This window comes from Podarcis muralis, chromosome 9 (genome assembly GCF_964188315.1).
Source record: "Podarcis muralis chromosome 9, rPodMur119.hap1.1, whole genome shotgun sequence".
NCBI lineage: Eukaryota > Metazoa > Chordata > Lepidosauria > Squamata > Lacertidae > Podarcis > Podarcis muralis.
In genome coordinates, this window is record NC_135663.1 from 33,102,310 (window position 1) to 33,116,374 (window position 14,065).

Here is a 14,065-nt window from a genome sequence, read left to right on the forward strand (position 1 = left end):
ATCCTAGTCTATATCTGTACTGGATTTGAAATCCTTTGTATATATTTATTGTTGAAATTTTTATTGTTAGATTACTTTGCAATGTTTTATAGGAAGTGATTAATAAACGTAATGCATAAATGACAAATAAATTGTTCAACACAAGATTTATATGACATTAAAGTGCTCAGACCTTGAGCTTTACCCATTACAAATAAGGGGCTTAATTTGAGCTTATTTAAGCTTTAGTGAATATTAAAGGTTGTAATCACACTGATTTCCAAAGAATATCATATGGCACATTTTGACAACCATATTTTAGTTTCGCATTTTTTAATTTTAAAGAAAATATTGACCCCCATAGAAACACTATATTTGACCTTCAAAGAAAGCTTATTAAGACAAATTGATTTTTAAAGAATAGGTAAAGTAAAGGTAAAGGGACCCCTGACCATTAGGTCCAGACGTTGCGGCGCTCATCTCGCTTTACTGGCCGAGGGAGCCAGCGTACAGCTTCTGGGTCATATGACCAGCATGACTAAGCTGCTTCTGGCAAACCAGAGCAGCACACAGAAACGCCGCTTACCTTCCCGCCAGAGCGGTACCTATTTATCTACTTGCACTTTGATGTGCTTTCGAACTGCTAGGTTGGCAGGAGCAGGGACTGAGCAATGGGAGCTCACCCCATCGGGGGGATTTGAACCGCCGACCTTCTGATCAGCAAGTCCTAGGCTCTGTGGTTTAACCCACAGCGCCACCCGCATCCCCCTTTTAAAGAATACTTTGTGCCAATTAGTTAGAAATATAAGGTGATCGCCAATGTTAAAACATACCCAGAGTAGACCTAATGAAATGAAAGAATGTAAAGGACTTAAGTCCATGGATTTCAATGGGTCTAGTCTGAGTACAATTTAACTGGATATCATTTGGAGAGATAAAAGCCACTGGGCTGAATAACATGTCAAGCCAAATTGTGGCTTATCTCACAGCAGTGCAGCAAGCCCAGAGCTAACTGGCTGCAGCCTCCTCTCCACGAAAGCATTATACTCATGCATTAACATTACAAAGTCATGGTTTGGTTCACTGGATTTATAGTTAGTTTGTGTGAAAATGCCACTTCATTGGATGTGACATACTTTTTAATGATTTGCTGAACACATTAAAATACAGTAATGATTCCCTCAACATTTGTTTCTCATGTGTTTGCGTATGTGAACTACTTTTCTGAGCCTGTTGGCTTTCCCTGCCTCTCAGATGAAGCCTATACACAGAGAGCCCCTGATATATTACAATTGCTGCTGAGATACAATGCATAAATTATTATAGCAAGAGCATTATTGCTTGTCTTTGGAAGCTGCAAAACAGCTTCAATACAGAGTGGATCACTTATTGTCATGCACTATATAAATAGCTCAAGCTGAGAGCATAAAAATAGTTCTCCTCTGCTACCACTGAGAGAAGCCAATAAGGAAAATGAGCACCAACAATTATAGTAATACATCTAATCCATTAATGCCATGGAAGCTACTTGTAATCAGCTAAAGGGGTTTAGGCAATTCCTTACATTTCAGATGCAATAATTATAAATACAATATTAGAAAGGACAAGAGGAATGTAAGACACTGGGAACAGTTGAGGAAATTCTTTACACTAAGGTTGCAATCTTATACAGCAGTATTATTATTATTCTACACAACTACTCCTGATTGTGAAAGGTTACAGAGAAGCTGAGCTGTATGCCATTACCACATGGATTACACTTTTCTCCAAAGCCCCCCCAAAACATCCCCAACTGTTTATGTTGATATAAAATAGAACCGAGGGCAAAATGGTGCTCGGTGGCACCCCATAACTAAAAATCCAGGGACTAAAGAGAATGATATCAGTGCTACTTTCTGGAAAAGTCCCTGGAGGCAGGAGGAACCAGTGTAAAACAGTGTCCCTGCCACCCACCCTGAATCCAGAAGGGTATCATGGTTGATGGCATCAAACGCTTTGGGGTGTTTGAGTAGAAGAAGTAAGGTTGTATGCCCTTGCCCAATGTACCTTAGCCCTTCCATGCACCTTAGCCCCTCACCTCAGGCAGCACTGGATTTGGCAGCAGTCAAAGTTTAGGAGCAGCTATATGAGGGATTAAATAGTTGATCAACGATACATTGAGATGAGAGGTGAAGAATGGGTGGCTGAAAAACTGCAGCCTGACAAGATCCGGGGCTAAGATGCATGGAAAAATGCTGAATAACTATGTAGAATAAGTACGCAGGGTAACTATGCAGGGATTGCAGTTGGTGGCAGCTGAAACAATTGTCAGAATAGGAAAATGCAAAGTTGCTTGCAGAACCAGATAGGTTGGAGGAAAGAGAGGTCGCAACCCACCCACTCTGAAATTCAAAAATGGTGGTGGGTTTAGACACAATTTTTAATATATCTCCTGATGTGACAAATTTTCTAAGTGTGGGCCTGCCAGCAATACCCCTGAATTCTGAATCTCTGAAAATGCACCTACTTATATGTGAATGTTTTATAGAGAATACTGACTTAAGGTTTCTAAAGGAAAGAAATGGGGGGTAGGGGAGAAGGGGAAATCCCCTAATGTGAGCATAAAGAGGCATAAAGGAAGAGAAAGGAGAATGGCGTGTTTTGCTTCATCTTTAGTTGCCAGCACACCAGGTCTCATTACTCCAGTTTCACTGCTATGGTAACAACTGAAAAACACAGCGAGCAAAGAATTGATCTTCTCCACAAAATCTCATCAGTTGAATAGAGAATGAGCTTCAGGCAGCTAATCTCCCCATCTTTGCTCTGGAGACAGGGAAAATCTTTGAGAAGGGGTGGCTGGTTTCTCATTGGTGGCAGCATAAATTTCAGCATGTTGATGAGAGGCTCTTTTCGTGAATTCTCGTGTCTGCAGTGGTGGATAGCATACATTGGGTTGTGTACAGGTCTTTCTCAGATACGTGCCATGAAAAACTATCAGCTCCAGCCCCAGATAATATAAAAAAGAACTAGTGTTAGATTGGGTCCAGAATTTGATTGGGAGAATAGGGCCTGTTCTGGTGTAAGTCCCTCAGACATAAGTGGGTGTTTCATACAAGCTACTGAGGCCTGCATACAGAGGCCTGATGCAACAAACACTTGATCACATTGGAACTGTTTTATTCCATGTATAATTCCACTAAAAAAAACCCTTTCACCTCCATACCTAACTGTGAAGCTGCCTTGGACTTGCCATCAACTCACTTCTTACTCCCTTTCCACCTATGCAGCCTTCAATAATGTTAGGTTTTACTTTACCTAGAAAATAGCTTCTGTCTTACTTTATCAATAAAATCTTCTTTTTCTGGCCTCATCTCTGTTATACCCTCCAGGGTACCTTCTGCCTGCTGTGCTCCTGGTCATTTTGGTAGTTACTGGGCCAGTTTTACCAGACTAACAGCAGGTAGTATCACAGAAGGAAAAGGATCATTAGTATCAGTACTGGCCCATAGCAACATATTTCAAAAAATGGCTTATTCCCTGAGCATGGGAAGGTAGATTTCAGACAATGTGTCCCAAGCAAGCGTGGCAGCAGTGATAGGGTCAGTCTTGTCATAATTAGCTGTAACATGTTCAAGCTTGATGATGTGTAATGACAGATTTGTCAGTCTGTGGTCACAATTCATGCCCCTACTCTGAACATGATGGAAGCATACTCTGGTGACACTCCTTAGTAAGTGCTGATTCTTTCATACCTTTCTAGACAGAAGTCCAGAAATTATTCATAGAAACCATGTTTATTTGAGATGAGAAATTGAGGTGGTATCAAGTTGTTTCTTATTCCTGGAAAAAAAGGTAAGTGATTAACTATTTCCTGCATTCATTTCATACGTTGGTTTTAGTACACATATAAGCGGAGCTTGTAACATAGTTTTGCAGTGTATCCATCTTCTGACAGGACTACTACTGTTTATGTTTCAGCCAGCTATACGCTATAATTAAGGGGGCATTCTGGTCTCCACACCCATTTTCTTTCTTTTTTTTTTTCATTTTCAACAGAAGTTCAACATTCTGTGGGTGCTGAGCATGGTCACTAGACTGTTGTTTTTGTGCCACATTGGTTTTGTGTTTTTTTAAAAAAGAAATGTTATATTTCTGCAAAACTTAGGGTTCCCCGGAATCTGGTGGTACTTTCCTTTTGCATGTGAGTGGTTCTGTTTTGGCTACATAAGAATCCACAGTAGTCTCTGAACATCCTTAATAGAGGGAATGACACTGATATGGCGAATCCCACCTCAAATGAATACATAGCGATTCAATGAATGCCAGATTTGTTGAGTAAGATCTGGATATCATTTTGACGTTTTGGCTCATATGACTGAAGCTACTGTTGTTCCATTGATGAAAGCTTAACTGTTTGCACATGATATATGAGCAGCACTCTTCTTTGGCATGGATTAGAAGACAAATGTCTTTGTTGCTGTATGTAGTTTATAGAAATTCCTCTTATATATGCAGAAGTGAAATATAAATAGGTCTAAATGAGAACAAAATATTCTGGGGGTGGAAAACATTTTAACAGCTTACCCAGCATGCAAAATGTATAGAATAATATGTGAATGTGACATGTTTCCCCCCAGTTCCTTTTATGTTGAAGAATCTAGTAACAGATCTGTAATAATCAATTTTAATTTCTATGGCTTATTTTCATAATGTATTCAACAGATTCTGCTGAATACAAAACATATTTATTTTTTACTGGGTAAGCTACTTTTTATTTGGTGTTTTGATAGTATACCTTCATGTCCTTCTGGAATATTATTAGACCCTCCTAGCTGACCTACAGCAAGCACAGATTCTGCTGGTGGCAACGGGAGGGAGAGCCTTCTCTGTAGTGGCCCACATGTTGTGGAGTGACATTTCCTAGAGCATATTGCAGATATTAATATTGTGCAGTTTGAATTGACTGGATGCATGAAAACTGTTCCTTTTGGAATGGAAACATTGTCAAGGACTATAAGTTTAAATCAGACCTTTACTTGTAGAAATTTCTTCAAAAACATAACAAAAGCATCAAAGATGCATCCAAAATATCCATGCAATGTCTTGTGCTGCCCAGCACAGGCTCTGCATCTTCTTAGAAATAATGTTAAACAGGATTGAAATCATAACTCTCTCTCACCCCATTCAAGCGTCCATTAGCCTGGAGCTGTTTTCCTGAAGTGTTTCATCTACACCCTCCTCCCATGGATCTTGGGAACAAAGAACTCAAAGGCTGTTGTGGAGGTGGGGGATGATGAACAAAATCAGTCCTCCTAGCAAACTGGGAATATCCCCTCACTCACCCAAGTTTAGGATATTCCACCATTCTTCAGCAGTTTCTTTTTCTTTGAGAAAAATAAGTGGCTCACGTAAATGGAAATAAGCTTTAATAATAAACTGAGAGAAAACATATAACACAATGTCTGAGAGAAACTAAAACAACATCATGAGGCAAGTCTGAGGCAAGAAACATGAAGAGGCAGTTGGTCCCTCTTAACTGCCATTCTTAGCTGAACATAATGAGACACACACTGAAGGGAGGGGCTGATTCCGGAGCAGAAGACACAAGCCCTGCCCACCAGATACCAAGCACCCTACTATTCAAATTAGGCCTCCGTGTTTTTCTTACAAAGGCAATTCAATTTCAAAATGGAGAAATTGCAATTCAATACCTTCATCACATTGATCAAAGGTTATATTCAGTTTAGAGTAGAGAACAATCAACAGTTAATTATCAACCTGCAAAAATCTCAGAGAGAGCTCTTCTTGCTTTCCTAAAGCTTTTATGGGATCTCTGCGTTAAACCCTTTTCAACAATACACAGGCATTTCTGTTTCAGTGTGAATTAAACCAATTATACTTAACAGAGCAGGGGAGGGGAATCTTTTTCGGCACTATGGGTAACCTTCTGAAAGCCACATGCTAGTTGTGGACAGAGCCAGAGGAAAAGGAGGAAGTTGGTGGGTGCAGAGGCAGTGGCATTTTCTGTTGTGCCTGAAGTGGGAAAATGTATTGGGCTGGCTCTGAGCTAGCATTTTAAAGTTCTCCTAATAAGTTCCTGTGCACATGCAGTTTCTCCTAATATACACTTTTTTTTTTGCAAATAAATTTGTCCTAATATAATGCATGTTTGTATGTCATTTTCACTAATGCATGCATTTGTATGTACATTTAACCCTAGTAAACACATCTTTTTACACATTACCAGGCTGAAGAATGGCACCGCAATATTTTGAGAAGTGTGAATTCCTAAGAATGTTTTGGGTTGTGTATTGTTTCAGAAAATGCAGATTAGGTAGACATACCTTTCAATGTGATCCGATTCCAATTTCTCCCCCTACATTTGGATCACTTGCATTATAAATAGAAAGCATGCAAATCGTGTGGTACATTAGCAGGTTAATATTTCCTGTGCTCCTTACATCCCTTCTCCACACAGTAAGCACACTTTGTAAACAATGTTTTACCTCATAGTGTTTTGTTGGTGTTTTCCTCTTCTTTGATCTCAGTGCAGGCGGAATCTTCAAATGCAGGCTTAAGCTCCTGGCAAGGTTCCCTGAAGCGATTCTTTAAATTGACTCTTTCATACAGCTGCTGGCCATGTTGCTGTATCTGACAAGGATGACCACATGCCTCCAACTATTTCCTTTCATTACAATTTCACTCACTTTCCATGTGATGCCATATTGTTTCTCCTGGGATTCTGGCACAGAACTTGTACAATGCCTCTTGATTCAAGGATTCATAGTGTCCCCAGGAATCAGGTTATGTCTTTAAGTATGAAATAGAAGTGTATTAATAGCTTATTCTCACAATTTTATTGTTAATTATCCACAATATTTTCTTTGATGTCATTATATGTCTTTTGAAACAAATGGTACAAAGATTCAGAGATATGCATGCATTTATGTTTAGGTTCATGGGTTTCTGCCCATGAATATATGAAATAATAATAAATTGCTTCAAACCATACAATGAGTGTATCTTACAGCTCGGCTTATAGCTATGACTTAAACAAGTTTGAATAGCTGTAGACCTCGCTCCATAAGAAAGCTACCATTTTATCCATGTTCAGGCGTTTACAATTAAAATTATGTAGAGGGGTGAGAGCACACTTACAAGCTTCACTTCCAGTGTCCCTGAAAATATACATGCACTGAGCATGCTCATCCACATCTCTCTCTCTCTCTCTCTCTCTCTCTCTCTCTCTCTCTCTCTCTCATCCCCAATGGTTCCCCTGGGCAAGCAGACTTACAGCAGAGTAGGACAGAGTCACCCACAGCCCCCACCACTACCCAAATACCTTGTGGACAAGCATATGTCTACTTGTGTATTTTGTCCACAAAACAGCTTGTGGACAAGCATATATCTATTAAATTCAGTGGAGCCTTTTTCCATGTAAGTGGGGCTCAGATTTCAGCTTTAGCAAGGGAGCGAAAGATGAACTGGAGCACAGAACTTATTTTGTCTCTCTTTCCCTCCCCTGTGCCTGACTTTCATGCCCCATCAGAGCCTCAGGAAGGGAAGGTTCAGAAGCAGATGAGGCATCCATCACAGCTGCTCTGGGAAAGACAAGCCTTCATACTGTATAGTGTTGCTAGTAAGGCAAGATAGAAAGAAGGTGCATCACTGAAATGCACTGCTAGCAACAATGTTTAGTCAGAGCTCAGCAGTAATCAAACAGTCCTATGGAAATACCGGGATAAAAGAAGCAGAAGCAGAACATGTTTTTCCCTAGTTTCCACCAGAAACAGTGACAGAAATGGGCACTATCAGTTTTATGGCTTGATGATGAGGGATGGGTGTCCAAATCGAGGCACATGAGGTAAGATCCAAAAAGCAAATGAGATGGATGTGTGGTCCTGTTACAATGGAATGTGAGATCAGTTGACAACTAGCAGTCGTATGGAACCATGGAGGGCTATGGAGCACAAACAATGCACTAAACGGATGTGGAATGTGGTGGGTTTCCAAAGGACATAAGGAAGAGCCCAAGGTGAATACTCTGCCTAAAATGGGCCTTATCGGCAGTGGCAGAGGAACACTCTCTGGCACCCGGGGAGGGACGCTGAAGTGGCGAACCGCCTGGTGGCACACACGCAACACCCATATGGACTGCGCACGCGCGGCAGCCCATATAGTTGCCATGCGAGAGGCAGCCCGTACGGATGCTTGCATGGATGGCGTGCGCGAGCGGCAGCCCGTACAGACACCACACAAGCGGCGCCCATACTAACTGCGTGCACGCCTTGGCCGCTCTACAGCTGGGGGGAGGCAGCGGGCCATCTTGTCGCCCCCCCCAAGTGGTGCCCGGGGCAGATCGCCCCCTCCGCCCCTCTTGTACACCCCTGCTTATTGGGATTCCTGAGCAGTTAATGAGTTGCTCCATACTTGGAAAACTGTTAAGTCACCCCTGTATGGCCCCCCTTTATCATGTGCACAGCCCAACAAGACAACAACAAGAATCCGCTGACAGCATACACATCTATCTGGCTAACCTGATTCAATAATACACACTCATACCCTAATCACACACAAAAACAGTTCTCACTCTGGGGATAAAAATAAATTCCCCGTCCGGAATATTGGGTCCAGCAAGCTTCCCAGTTCAGCTCCGTATCCCTGGAAGCTCTGAGCTGGCCTAGCAGAGTAATGCAGCGGTCCTGAGTCCATGTGAGAAAGGGATAAATCAAGTCCATAGGCAGATCGGTTCTTATCTTTAGAAGCGTTTATTTACAAGGCAATAAATCCATCAGAAACCATCGGAAGCTTCTGGCATTTTCCCTCCGTGCTTTTCCCAAAAGCACCCTCACAGCTCCTCTGAGCTGAGCTGTGTCTGTCTCAGTCAGAAGTGAAAGTAGAACTGAACACAGACACACACTGTGACGCATTTCCCTGCATCAAGCTCCTCCCAGAGCTCCTCCCAGATACAGGGCACCACGGAGTTTTAACCCTGCCAGTTCCAAACTCCACACCCCCTCTTGTCCTGCATCTGGGGACAATAGCCAACAATGCTTTCCCCATACACAGACCCTCACAGAACTCCTCGTGCTTCTGGAAGGTTAATGGTTTTGTGAAACCATCAGCGAGGTTCTTGGTTGAGGGACAGTATTTCAGAGCAACTAGCCCCTCACGAACGCTCTGACACACATTTTGAAAACGTATGTCCAAATGTTTCGTCCTCGCCTTGAATTGCCCCGTCTCAGCTAATTTAAGGCATGGTTGATTGTCTTCATGCACCACAACGGGCAGACAATCCTCTTCACAGATTTCTTCGACCAAACACACATAGAACTCCAGCTCTCTGCAAGCATCTGATAGCGCACTGAACTCAGCTTCAGTAGACGAAAGCGCTATGAGACTTTGCTTCCGGGACCTCCACCCAACTACTGAGTCCCCAAACTTCATCACTAGACCTGATACTGATTTGCGATCCTCAGAGTTAGCCCAATCCGAGTCCACAAAGCAAGTCAGTTTGACTTCTCCTTGAGCTGACAACCTAAGACAAAAGTCTTTGGTTTCCTGCAAATACCTCAGAACTCTCTTGATGCCATTCCAGGCTTGTACACTAGGACTTGCAGCCTCTCTACTGAGCAGATTGACAGCAAATGCTATGTCTGGTCTGCTCCACTGGGACAAATACAACAGACTCCCTAGAGCTGACTGAAACACTTCAGTATTTTCGAACGCAGCGCGTTCTACTTGCTGACTGTCCTTCACAAAACTAGTCTCCATAGGACTTCTCACTCCTGCACAATCACTCATCCTAGACTTCTCAAGCAACTGTTCAATCTTACCTTTCTGGCAAAGCAAAAAACTACCATCCTCAGTCCTCGCTATCTGGACGCCTAGGTAAGACTTGACATCTCCAAGCTGCTTCAGCTTGAACCGTTTTCCAAGCTCTTTAGCAAACTTCTCCACCTGTTCACCTGTCTGTGCCATTGCCAAGATATCATCAACAAACACCTGCACCACTTGCTGTTTTAAGCCTGAACCTCTAATGTAAAGACAACTGTCTGCAAGAGATCTCTTAAAACCTAGCTCCTCTAAGGCTTCATGTAGACACATATTCCAATTCCTGGCAGATTGGCGTAATCCATAGATGGATTTGTGCAACCGCCACACGACGCCTGGCTCACTGACTTCAAACCCTGGAGGAGGAAGCATGTACAACTCCTCCTTGAGATCTGAGTTCAGGTAGGCGACATCTACATCAAAATGGTTCACCTTCCAACCTCTCTGTGCTGCTATCGCCAAAAGCATTCTCAGAGTCTCTGCTCTCGAGGTTGGCGAATACACTTCCGTGAAGTGTACCCCCTTTTTCTGTGAGAATCCTCGGGCCACTAATCTCGCTTTATACTGTGGTTCTCCTGCTTCTGTGGGTTTCAATCGGTAAACCCATCTGCAAGTAACAGCTCGCTGGTTAGCCGGCAGCTGTGTGAGTGAGAACACACCATGAGACTCCATTGAGTTCATCTCCTTCTGCATCGCCTCGCGCCATTTGCTAGCTTCTTGCTGAGGCAACTTCTGAACATCCTCAAAGGATTCAGGTTCACACCTAGCCACACCAACCCAAACACTAGTGGCTTCATACCTTTCAGGTGGCTTTCCTTTTGTTGATCTTGCTGACCTCCTCAGCGTGAATTCTGGAACTGCGCCTGATTCACCTGGATCAACCCTACCATCTCCTGTGTCAGAAACCTCCCCCTCTGACCTGCTGCGCCTTTTTGGCCTCACAACTGGTTCTGCAGGCGGGGATGGCTCACTCTTTGGCTCAGACTTGACAGAAACCTGTGGAGGGGTCCTGGGACTCCCTTTTGGAGAAACTGGCGCTGGACCCTGTTGCTGTGGACCGTGCGCATCAGCAGCCGGTTCAGCCTCGCCTTCCTCCTCTTCCTCATCTGAATCTGACAGAACATCTGGGTTCCCGTGAAGACGTTTCCACCCACTCTGCTCGCAAAACTCAGCACTGCCGCTAATAAGCAGCTTAGACTGGTTGCCAGTAGGGTATGCGAAACGCCACGCCTTTGAACCCGGCTCATAGCCCACAAAGATCATCTTCCTAGACCTTGGCTCACCCTTTCTGCGCATGGCCTTTGGAGTGAGAACCCAAGCCGGAGACCCAAAAACATGAAAAAACCCCACCTTCGGCTTCTTCTGATGCAACAAAAAATACGGTGTGTTGCCTACACTGGAATTGTACACCCTATTCTGCACAAAACATGCTGTCCGATAACTCTCAGCCCAAAAACGCTGTGGCAACCCCGAATCTGCCAACATTGCGTTTGCTGATTCCTGTAGTGTGCGAAACTTCCTCTCTGCAACCCCGTTCTGTTGCGGACTGTAGGGGGCAGTCAATTGATGACTGATACCCTTCTGCCTGAAAAACGATTGCAGCGCAGAACCTGTGAACTCACCCCCGCGATCAGATTGAAAGGAAATCACCCTGGTAGAGAACTGCAGCTCTATCGCTGTGATCCAATCTCTGATCAGTGCAGCTGCTTCTGACTTACATTGAAGCGCGAAAACCCAAGAAAACCTCGAAAAATCGTCAATCAGAACCAAAACCCATTTCGACCCAGCTAAAGAAGGTGTTGGCATGGGTCCTGACAAATCTGCATGCACAAGTTAAAAGGGTTTGTTGGTTCGCCTCTCTGACCTGGGGTATGAGCATGTTGTGACCTTAGATTGCTTACAGGCTTGACAATCAAGGTATCTGTCACATGCCTTGAACCTACAACCAATGGTGTTCTCTGCGGCTTTTCGCACAGACGACCACCCAGCGTGACAAAATTTTCGGTGCCACAGATGAATACAATCATTGTGTGGTGGGACATTAGCACACTGCACTTGTGCGTCTTCAATGGACTTTCCACTAGCCCCATTTTCCACCAGCCCCATTTTTCCACCAGTCCCATTTTCCACTAGTCCCACTTCTCCACCAGCCCCATTTTCAACAGGCATCTGCACCAGAAAGAGCCTGTCTGTTCTCTCAATGCTGTAGACCTTCTTTCCATCCCTGTAAAAAGAGCACAATTTGTTAGAGAACCGAACATCGAACCCTTCATCATTTAAGGCTGTTACACTTAAAAGAGAGTGCGCAAGCTCTGGGACAACATAAGCTTGCACCCAACAATCTAGAAAAGAACAATATAAAGACCCAGATTCAGTCAGTGGTCTTTTAAATCCATCTGCCATTTTGACATAACGTCCAGTTTTAACTGTCTTGCAGTTCCTCAGGAGCCCAGCAGATGGCACAAGACAGTGAGTCGCTCCCGTGTCTATAATTAGAGATACAGTGTCTCTCTGGCTGTCTTCCAAAGCTGCTATGGCAACGCTCGCACCCCCACCGGGGCCTCTGCAAGAGTCAAAGTCAGTGTTCTGTCTGGTTGCCATGCACACAGCCTCCCCCCGATCAAGGCTTTTGCCTTTTCCCAGGCACACTGTCGCAGCTGTGAGGTGATAAGACGCCTTGTCTTTGTTTTTCTCCTGGCCTGCCGCTTTCCCACGTCTAGCTCTGGGAACCTGCTTTGTTGACATTCCACTCCAGCTGGTGTCCTTGACAGCCTGGGCTTCAAGCGGATGCTTCCCAGCGCTGTTGGACGTCGCATCAGAGCACAAACAACTCTTGGAGACTTTCGCTTTCTCAGAGCTTTTGCATCGGCTTGCACCCCCACTGCTGGGTGCTCTGCTGACTGAGGAACAGCTTGCAACCGCCTTCCTCTTGCCAGCTCTCAGCCTTTCTCCAGCACACAGTCCATCACACAGATGTGTTGAAGCATAAAAGCAGCTTTCCAACCCTGTCCCAGCCCCCACTGGGCTTTCTGGGCTTCCCACAGCCTCTCCTGGGCAGCTTCCAGCCACGTCTGCTTCACAAGCTGGCACTGCTCCTGCAGACCTCTCACTGGGCTGGGCAAAGACTGGATCGGCCTGGGTGTATTCCCACAGCTGCTTTTCCTCCAGCCAATAGCACATGCGCTTATTCCAGTCCTCCCAATTGGTGCCATTGAGCCTTTCGAAGGGGATATTGAAGCTCTCATGGCCCTGTGCCTGAGCAGCAGCCATCTCCTCCCCCCGGGGCTTCAAGCGTACTCACTCTGCCAGCAAGCTGGTCCTCCGAAGCAGCCGTCTCTCTTGGCTCTTGGCTCCGATCACCAGCATCTCCCACTGCCCTTCCTGGCAGGAGATCACAGCAACTCAAAGCTGGCAGTTTTCCTCCCTTCTCACACATGTCAGGAAACACGTAAGATCCATAACCTCTGGGGATAAAAATAAATTCCCCGTCCGGAATATTGGGTCCAGCAAGCTTCCCAGTTCAGCTCCGTATCCCTGGAAGCTCTGAGCTGGCCTAGCAGAGTAATGCAGCGGTCCTGAGTCCATGTGAGAAAGGGATAAATCAAGTCCATAGGCAGATCGGTTCTTATCTTTAGAAGCGTTTATTTACAAGGCAATAAATCCATCAGAAACCATCGGAAGCTTCTGGCATTTTCCCTCCGTGCTTTTCCCAAAAGCACCCTCACAGCTCCTCTGAGCTGAGCTGTGTCTGTCTCAGTCAGAAGTGAAAGTAGAACTGAACACAGACACACACTGTGACGCATTTCCCTGCATCAAGCTCCTCCCAGAGCTCCTCCCAGATACAGGGCACCACGGAGTTTTAACCCTGCCAGTTCCAAACTCCACACTCACTACAACCAACCAAAGACAACCAACCATACCCTAAGCCTCCCCAACTTCTCTCACCACCAAGGAAATACAACAAGTGAATAGTAATTGAAACCATATAAGTAACGCTGACACCCCCCAAAAACTAGGTAGAAGAATAGAAGCATAACCACCTAACCCCACCCCACTTACCATTTCCCCCTCCCCCCTTTCCCCACTTCCTAATTGTTTAAACCAGTTCATGAACCAAGAACTTGTACATTGACCACTAATAGTGAAACATATGTTGTAGATATTTTTCCACATTAATTATGCTATTTTTGTGATGTACCACATTTTTCTGTGTATAAGACTAGGGTTTCTTTTTACCAAAAAATAGGTTTGAAACTGGGGCTCGTCTTATACA